The 9,215-nt window shown below is 39.5% G+C and overlaps 2 pseudogenes across 2 annotated transcripts in view; one reads left to right on the top strand and one right to left on the bottom strand.

The window, feature by feature from the left end:
• Positions 1-1,747: 1,747 nt before the first annotated feature.
• On the top strand, positions 1,748-6,107 carry LOC149116654 (uncharacterized; annotated as a pseudogene). The gene is made up of 8 exons (XR_016205436.1): positions 1,748-2,285; positions 2,367-2,486; positions 2,575-2,692; positions 2,893-3,030; positions 3,378-3,733; positions 3,986-4,079; positions 4,697-4,760; positions 5,117-6,107. The product of XR_016205436.1 is annotated as an uncharacterized LOC149116654 (transcript).
• Positions 6,048-9,215, bottom strand: part of LOC110051227 (uncharacterized) — a 5,099-nt pseudogene continuing 1,931 nt past the window's right edge. Inside the window, exons 3-5 of the transcript XR_016205434.1 lie at positions 9,117-9,203; positions 7,449-8,461; positions 6,048-6,760 (exon numbers count right to left, since the gene is read on the bottom strand). The product of XR_016205434.1 is annotated as an uncharacterized LOC110051227 (transcript). The remainder of the gene's footprint in view (positions 6,761-7,448; positions 8,462-9,116; positions 9,204-9,215) is intronic.

Here is a 9,215-nt window from a genome sequence, read left to right as displayed (position 1 = left end):
AAAGCAATGCAAATGATCACACACTTGCCTGTCGAGTTAAAAGCATGGGAGACACTGATGTCCCTTCCAAACCAACCGGAACAGATTCACCCTCTACACAAAAGGCTGAATCTCCTAGTATGCCTCTTATCCGCAAAAAGCTGAACAATAAAAAATTGCCCACAGTAGCTAAGGACATTATATTATGGCCTCTTGGTGGTCAGGTACCGGAAAACAATATCACTCTTATCTAGGAAGGTGGGAGAAATTCTGTGCTCAGAAAGCAATTCCGGAGGAAGATGCGAGTGTTGAACATGGAATAGATTTCTTAGCATCTCTTTATGAGGAAGGCCTGGGATATAGCACCATTAATACCGCTAGGTCAACATTATCCTTGGTACTTACACTCCCGGGAAACGTGACGTTTGGGAATCATCCTCTCGTATCTCGATTTCTAAAAGGCGTCTTCGAGTTAAAACCCTCACTACCTAGATACAACCACATTTGGGACGTTAGCGTAGTCTTAGAACATCTAAAGACTATAAAGCCTGTTGATAGCTTAGACCTCAAAGTTCTTACACTTAAGCTGACCATGTTGCTGTGTCTACTTACTGGCCAAAGGTGCCAAACTTTATCTAAATTAGACATAAAACTGATGCAGAAACTACCAGGAAAATATGTTTTCACTATTGGCGAAAAGCTTAAGACAACTAAGCCTGGGAAACACTTGGAACCAATTGAGTTGAGACCTTTTGAGCCTGATATCAACCTCTGTGTTGTCACACACCTCGATCAGTACCTTGCCAAAACTGAAAGCCTCAGAGGCTCTACCTTACAGCTACTCCTGAGTTATGTCAAGCCCCACAAAGCTATCTCAAATACTACCATAGGTAAGTGGTCCAAGTCTGTGCTCAAAGATGCAGGGATTGATGTCACAAAGTTCACCAGCCGTAGTGGATGATCCACCTCGACTTCTTATGCCGCGCAAACCAGCCTCACATTGAAAGAAATCCTCAAACCTGGCGGATGGTCAAACGCTCAGACTTTCACTAAACATTACAATATGCCAATTGTAAGGAACTTTGGCACGAGTGTGCTTGAACATTTTCGAAACAATTCATGCTGACTGTGTGCAAGTCATTTGTATATTCTATTTTATTTTACATTTTAATTCATGTAATATTATACTCTTTGGCCACCCGAGTGGCAGTCTGCAACCTTTGTTTGGGAAATATATCAGACCCTTTATACAGATCATTGCATTCTATCGTCTGCCCTACATTGCTACCTTGTTTGGGTGCGTTTCCAGGTCTTTCAAATCTCATGTAACTCCGTAGTGACTCGGACTGATGACGAGGTAGAATTTGAAAATTAAACGAGACTTACCAAGTCGATGTTTGATTGGAATTCTTTCTCGTCATCAGTTAGGAACGAAGGAGTTACATGCCCGACCTGTAAGTTGGTTTCTTCCCTCCCTTTCCTTCGTTCCTGCTTTTCTCCTGGAAACACTCCCTCTTTAAAGACTGACCAGATAAGCATGCGCATGCTTCTCATGTAGCTCCTTCGTTTCTGACTGATGACAAGGATGAATTCTAATCAAACATCGACTTGGTAAGTCTCGTTTAATTTTCAAATTTTATTGTCCATATAATTGCCCTAATCTCTTACTGTTGCTTTGTTAGTGCTAGGGAATAAGGTGCTGAACGGGTTGCATTTGAGTTTGTTTTGTCATGATAATGGTTTGATGCAAAGTCGGCTGATTTTTTTTCCCAGTCTATTTCTCTACTTTCAAAAATCAAAACATCTATAAAAAAACATTGTTGCCACGCTATGCAAATATCCCTTTGTTTTTGTTCCATTGTGTGCACATAGGTGTTTTCCTGCTATTTAAATAAATATGCATTAGTGTCGTTGTAGATTTCCTTTTTAAACTCGTGGATACACGAAGCGTAGAAACGGGTTTCTTGCGGGGACTCCGATATGCAAATGTGTCACTCACTCACTCACTCAGGTGTAGACACTGTTCGTAATTACTCGGCCCGAACGCAGGTGGTGTACGCACTATGCTCGCGTTGCATTGTGGTCGTTCACTTAAAATATTATCATTTGCTCCTTGACGCGGTCGAGTGCACGTCTCTTAATACTGAATGCGTAATGGAGATTCACGGTCTGCTGCCATTTATTCTTAAGTTTTGCAAAAAAAGGAATCTCCGTGATCTTTCTGGTCAAACAGCAGCTATTAATGCTTCCTGTTGGCTGCACAAGCGTTTGAGTGTGTCTTTCGCGCAGAGTGCAAGGCGAGATAGGTGAGAAATATTTTGAAATTTTCGATCGATCCAATTCTCTCATGCTCAAAGTTGGTTACTTCATAATTTTTTCAACTTAAGTTGCAGTGAAATTTTCCAGAAATGTCTACATTCAGTGAAAAAGGCTGGTGTTACCCCATTTGTCGTGTTTGATGGTTTGTCTTTGCCAGCCAAAGCAGGGGAAAATGATAGGAGACGAAGGTGAGAAAAATTTTCTTTCATCATGCCCATAATTCGTGTGCGATTTTAATGCAAACTTACCAGTGTTTTCTTCTCTACGATCGCTTAGAGAAAAAGAAAATCTCCTCAGTAAAGCTGCAGAAGGTAACATTTCTTCTGAAGAAGCAAACAAGCTTTGAAGTCAAGCCACGGAAATTACGTTCGACGATATCACCGAGTGCATCAATGTAAGTTTTAAGTATTGTGATCTTGCTTTGCTTTTGCTCGTGCAATGTTACTGAATAAAAAACACAGATTAGACTTGATTATTATTGCTAAAAACACTTTTAATAGTAAACGATATGGCAAAATAAGACGTCGTAAAAACTGATAGTAGCTTGTAGTAATGTAGCATAATTTTCAGTTGTTTTCTTGTCTTCTGATGCAGATTTGTTTGGCTGCAAAAGTTAAATACATTGTTTCCCCCTATGAATCGGATGCTCAGATAGCTTATCTACTGGCAAGAGGACATGCAGATTTTGCCCTAACAGAAGATTCTGATCTCTTGGTTTTTGGTTGTAAAAAGGTCAGAGGTGCAATCCTTGTATACATAAAGAAATAAGTACATAAATAACTCAAAGAAACTAGGCTTGCAATTTAGTCCGAGACTGACAAATTAAACCTGTGGAAGTTTGGTTTTTCAGTTCCATTCAAGTTTTTTCAGATATTAAAAAATCAACATCATTGTTACTCTCTCTTAACTCTCTCTTAACAATGAATTCCATGTCATTATTTTTAGTAATTTTTTATTTGCAACACAACTTGTAATATTTGTACACAGTATAATGAGATAACAAAACTACATTTTACTTCTTGTTAGATGAAAGGAGTACCCAAGTGCTAACATGATTGTTTTGTTTGTTTTCAATTAAGGTTATGTTCAAGGTCACACTAAGTGGTGATGGGGATGTTTTTGACCTCTTTGAAATCCTGGAAGGGCTAAAGGTTACCATGAGGCAGTTTCAAGAAATGTGCATTGCTGCTGGGTGTGATTACTTGAAAAATATCAAGGGTATTGACATGCATCGTGCATTCCATTTGTCAGCGACAGGGCATATCCTGGAGGCACTAGCACAAAAGGGAGCTGACGAGACCTACCAGGCAAACTTCCACAGGGCCATGGCAGTGTTTAACCACCAGACAGTGTTTGATGTGGAAACATGTTGTACTGTTCCACTTCAGAAGTGGGACACTGACCCACCCATGGATGTCCAGAACCTCTGTGGATAGTATCCTTGTTGAAATTGTTGTATAACACATACATATTTAAAATTTTGAATATCAATTTTTGGATCCCCTAGAAGAGTGTCTTGAAAACTTACCCTCAATGCAGTTTGTTTATTTCACCCTTGATTTCCCAAACCAACTTATCTTTCACTGGCATTAATATTAGGAGGTTGAAAAAGTGAGATCCCACTGTGTAAAATGTCCTGTCTAATCGACATTAAACACTACACGCGTGTTCTCCTTAACATTTTTAGTAATCTGGATTCCATCTTTTCAAATGAACTGGCAGTTGGTAATGTTAACACCAAGAGTTGGGAAAAAGTTAACAGTTTCGCTCGTTTTACAAAGGTTGGTGGAAATATTTTGTACGTATAGAATAATATTTTATTGCAGATGGAAAGATTTGTCTTTTGCTTAGTTTTGTACAAATTTCATCTCTGTAGTTAACTTACAATTAAAGGTGCAGTACTGCAATACTTGATGCTACAAATCTGCTGTCTGATAAATGCCTGGAGGGAGGTTACTCCCCTATAGAGGCTGTATAGGTATGTGTCACCCCAAAGGGTATGGTTTTTGAGCTGTTTTGGTCTGAAAACGTTTTTGGTGTTTTGACCTTTTTGGTTTGAAATCTGGTAGGGTTTTCACCGGATGCAGTTCAATTTACTCTAGAATTTTGTGGCCAAGGCAATGTTCAATGCCCTGTACCACTAAATAATAACAAATGCTTAAGAGACATGTTGACTTCACTCGAAAGGGTATGCAAATCGAGTCCAACTTTCAGAAACCAGGTCTGAAAAAGGGTATGGATTTTTGAGGCCAGCTCCGAAAATGGTTGTGGGAAATGGCCTGTTTTGTTCTGAAATTGGGTCAGGATTTAGAGGGCCAGGTGGCACACCCCCACTAAGAATTGCAATGAGTACTCCCTCCCCATGATAATTGCTTTTTTCTGAAACAAACACTTGCAGGTTACCAAGAGAAATGAAGCAGGTTATCAATTGGCAGCATCATCGACTGAATCTATAACCATTGGTAAGTTATAGACCATGAAGTTTTTATGTAGTGTTTGTGTTGTGACTTATCATATCCAACAGATTTGGCAATAGTGATAGCCTTAGTACTTTTAGATGCTCTGTAAAAATATTTCTCAGTTTCAATAATATATTTGTTAGGAAAACAGTGCTAATGGCTGAAAAGCAAGAAGTTTTCAAAGGAATAGTATGTTTAAACTGGGTCTGTTTGTACCCTTTTAAAAGAGCATGTCACTTCAAAGAAAAAAAGGGATTAATAGTGATTCTAAATGAACATTTCAACAGTACTTCCCCAACCAAGTTCTTGTACCTTGTACATAAAAAGTGGAAATTAAGGGGATTTTTTTTTTGGTGCAGCTGACACTCAAGAAAAGGTCTTCGAAATAATCCATGTGGATAGGCTTTCCACCATTCAATGGAAAATTCCATGCTTTCCAATTCTAACAATGGAATTTGCAAGAGTCCATTTCAAGCAAGGCTCCGAGATTGGAGATGGTTTTATTCAGAAGGCAGTGGCTGCAGATCTTAACCAGGGAGAATACTTGTGTACCTCTCACTGTCACATTGAAATGGAAGGGAAGTACACAGTATTGTGGAAACTACAACCTAAAGACAGAGCAGTTCCATTGCCATTTATCCGACAATCTGCTGCCGATGATCACATTTCTGATGTTCATGATGAAAGCAATGAAGAAGAGGAGTCTGAGGTGGCACATGATTCATGTACTTCAACCAGGCATTGCTTGCCCTTTAAGGCTCTGGGAACATGTCATTCACCAGACAGGCAGAAAGCACTCGAGGAATCATATGAACACCTGTATGAACATAATAGGCCTGTATTTGTCAGTCTCAAGGCAGAACCAGACAATCTGCATGACCAAAATGCCATTGCGGTATACATCATGGCATCATCAAACTACAAGAAAGTAGGACACATAGCCCGTGAATTAACTAAGTTTTTGCATCCACTGTTGAGTGACCCGTCTCTTGAGGTATCTGTAAACAAAATTCATTTTTCCACTACTTTTCTTATGATTGGTTTTTATTTGACCATTGACATCACCAGGAAAGGGGTGTGGGAAAAGGCAGTGGTCAAAGCTAGTTCCAAAGTTAAGTAAAATTCTAATAAATGAAAATGTAAGTTGCTTTTGCAAGACAACTTTTTCACCTCCCTTTTGATGTAAAATTACAGTACTCTATTTCATTATTAAAGAAATGATTGGTCAGGAGTTTGATATAATTTTTGGCAGGGAGCAAAAGGCTTTTATCTCTTATAAATAAAGACACATTTTGTCAGGGTTTATCGACATAGATTTACAAATAAAAATTACAGTATTCATGTTGTCAACATTGTGTAACTGTTTCTGCACTTGAGAGAGGGAATCACTGAGAATTTTTTCAAACATTTCTTAAATTTATGTAACTAGAAAGGTAGACAAAGTTTATCAAATTGTACTCTTTGAAAAAGTAATAATTAGGATGAACAGTTATTGTGGGCGATTCCCCTGCATTACAGCTGGAGGCAATTCCACGGGGGCTCTGTGATATTGTGTTCTTGCAGTCAACTGACCTCTTTGTAGCATGGATGCTCGGTCTGAAACAAATACAGCTGGGTCGCCTCGAGGTGATATGATAATTCTATCAAGTCTTTCAGTAATGCCTTCCCCAGACGGCTGGTTGAACGATGGCAGCTCAAATTCACTGAAATGTTCATTTGCTCCTGACCAGTAATAAAATTGTAATTCTGGGTCAATTCTCTTGTTAAATTCGTTAAGAGTTTTTGGCTGCTCATCATTGAACTGCTTGACATCAAATACTTCCCGAATCATTTCGTGCATGGTGGCAATTATCCCTTCGACATCATCTGTTGAAGAGGTCCTAGGGTGCTGAAAGGGGAGACCTCTCTCACGGTATTCAACACGACGCAGCTCTCTGCTCTCAAGGTTAGCGACAAGGCCAACAACAATTTCTGCTGTAAGTCCACAGATACCTTTGATGGGCCTTAAATGGAAAATAGACTCAATGTGCAATACCAGAAAATATCCATGCTCCCCCCACAGAAGGGATTGGAATTTCCTGGGGGGGGTGGGGGGTTCTCTAAGACCAAAAAATTAAAGAATGTATCAAGTTTAATTGAAATTTCCAGAGGGGTGGGGGGTCTTGGAAAAAATCCCTTCCGTGGGGGAGGTTTGGATATTTTCTGGAACTACACAATTCAAGGTGACTCCTAAGGTGGTGGACCTTTAATCACAAACAGTGGAAAATTAGGTCCCTGTGTCATCAAAATTCATTGCTACTGAAATGTCAAGAGCCCACAAGAACCTGTCTCCAACCTTTCATTCCATAGTTATTAAAACCCGAGAAATCTCTACTCATTGATATATGTTGTGGTTCAACTTTATCATTTCTTTTTTAAAATTACCTAGGGCGTGTGTACAGACCTCACTGTGGTCGCACTATACTCACAGTTTTGGTCAAGATTCTCCCATACAGACCTCCTGCTAAGTAATAAGAGATAACTACCATACAAAAAAAAACAAGGAAAATAACATTTGAACCAAGGAAAAAATTGGACATCAACAACACATAGATATATGTTGCTTTAAGATTAATTTTCCTAAGAAAGAATTAAATAAACAGCTTGTCTTCAAACCATTTTTCTTGTAAATGTACACTCACATCATATTACCTGTTCACATCAATAGCGCTGTAATCTGGTATGGTACGAAACCATGGCATCCAATCTGCTAAAAGCCACTCCTTCATATCTTGGCAGAATGCTGACCTTTGATCCTCAGAGAGCCCTCTCCCATCAACTGCCTTATGCCAGTTATGGATAAGCTTAATGACATGGGCACCACTCACATCACCTTTCCGTTCGAGAAAATGCAATCACACCAGGATTGATAAGGCGTTCACAATCAGGCACTGACTGTTTGTTCTTCCCTGTAAGGGCTTCATAGGTCAACCCAGTTGATGCGTCATGTAATGCATCTTGCAAGGATCGTAAATTGAGACCTGGGATGTAATCTTCACAAAGACGACCTTGAAGACCTCCAGTTCCCCTAGTTTTGCGTCAGTTAGTGATTTGTATGGCAGAAAACGCACAGGAATAGCATATGGCTTGCGGTTGCGCCGTTCATCCGCTATCATGAACACCAAAAGATGGGTTGCAGCAATGCGCTTCTTAGAGAACAGATCCTTCAAGTACCTAAGCAGGCTCGATTTCAACTCAAACCAATTCAACCCAACAACACCACCTTCCTGCCCAACATCTTTCAGCTCAAGTTGAAAACCCCGAACTTTCTCCACAAGTTCTTCAAATCCTACAGTGCTCCATGCCAATTCCATCAATTTTGGCTCTGATGACCTACCACCTTGAAGGGCCTTGTTATAGGCTTCATTAGCAACTTGAGCACCTGCTGTTAGGAACTTCAGGTCATTGTCCAGTTCTGACAATAACTTCCGAACATCGGTCTGCACCAGATGAGACCTCCCTGTTGAACCGATACTCTTCACAAACATACATCTTGCCTTATAACTTTCAAACATAGCCTGCAGGGAGCCATCGCCAACATCTTCGTCACCAGCCCAAACACCTCGCATACTCTCTCTTAGACCTTTTCGAACATCACAGGCATCTGCCTTGATCCACCATCTACCTTCTGGATTGCTCTGCTTAGCCTTTTCAAGTGCTTGCATCTAAATTGTGAAAGGGGGAGATAACAACAACAACAACAACATTTATTATTTGTATAATGACCTTAGTTATTGAAAAATTCTAGGTCTTACACAAGTTCAATGACCTCTATGCATTAATTTGAATTTTAAACTTTCCTGAACTGGCCAAAAGAAAAGAGGCTAAACATTCACAATAATAGCGACTGGGGCTTACCGTAACTTGTTTATTAAGCCATCCCCACCTTTCCCCCTTCAGGAAAAAACACCCCCAATGTCACTGAAGTTTTGAGAGTTAAGTTTGCAACACTATTCTAGATAAACTATCATTGACTGGATGAATGGTTCAGCAATATACAAAATTGTTGGCATCAATAGTGTATGCAAAAATTCCAGTTAAATGCTTGAATAAAGGTAACATATCCTGGTGTATCCTGGTAGTCTACATTGTGCAGCATTTTGGTAAATAAATAAGCCAACCCCTTCTAGATAGACCCACCCTCCCCATTAAGCAACCCCTGAAAATCACCTGAAACAGATAAACCACCTGGTGATTTATGGTGCATTGTATTTCCCTAGAAAAAATTATAACAAATAGTGGGTGAACTCTACCAACTTCAAACAATTATTGTCTAATTATGACAGTCATTCTGAAAATAACAATAAGAAAATAACTAACTTGAACATGAACAGTCCTCAGACATCTAGACTTGCTGATTCGCTTTTGAATTTCTCTTACACCAAAGCTTGCAATATTTACCTTACTCTGGAAAAAAAG

Source organism: Orbicella faveolata, unplaced genomic scaffold (genome assembly GCF_042242905.1).
Source record: "Orbicella faveolata isolate gen_17 unplaced genomic scaffold, um_ofav_v1 contig_12, whole genome shotgun sequence".
Lineage (NCBI taxonomy): Eukaryota > Metazoa > Cnidaria > Anthozoa > Scleractinia > Merulinidae > Orbicella > Orbicella faveolata.
This window is presented reverse-complemented; position numbering and strand designations above follow the sequence as displayed.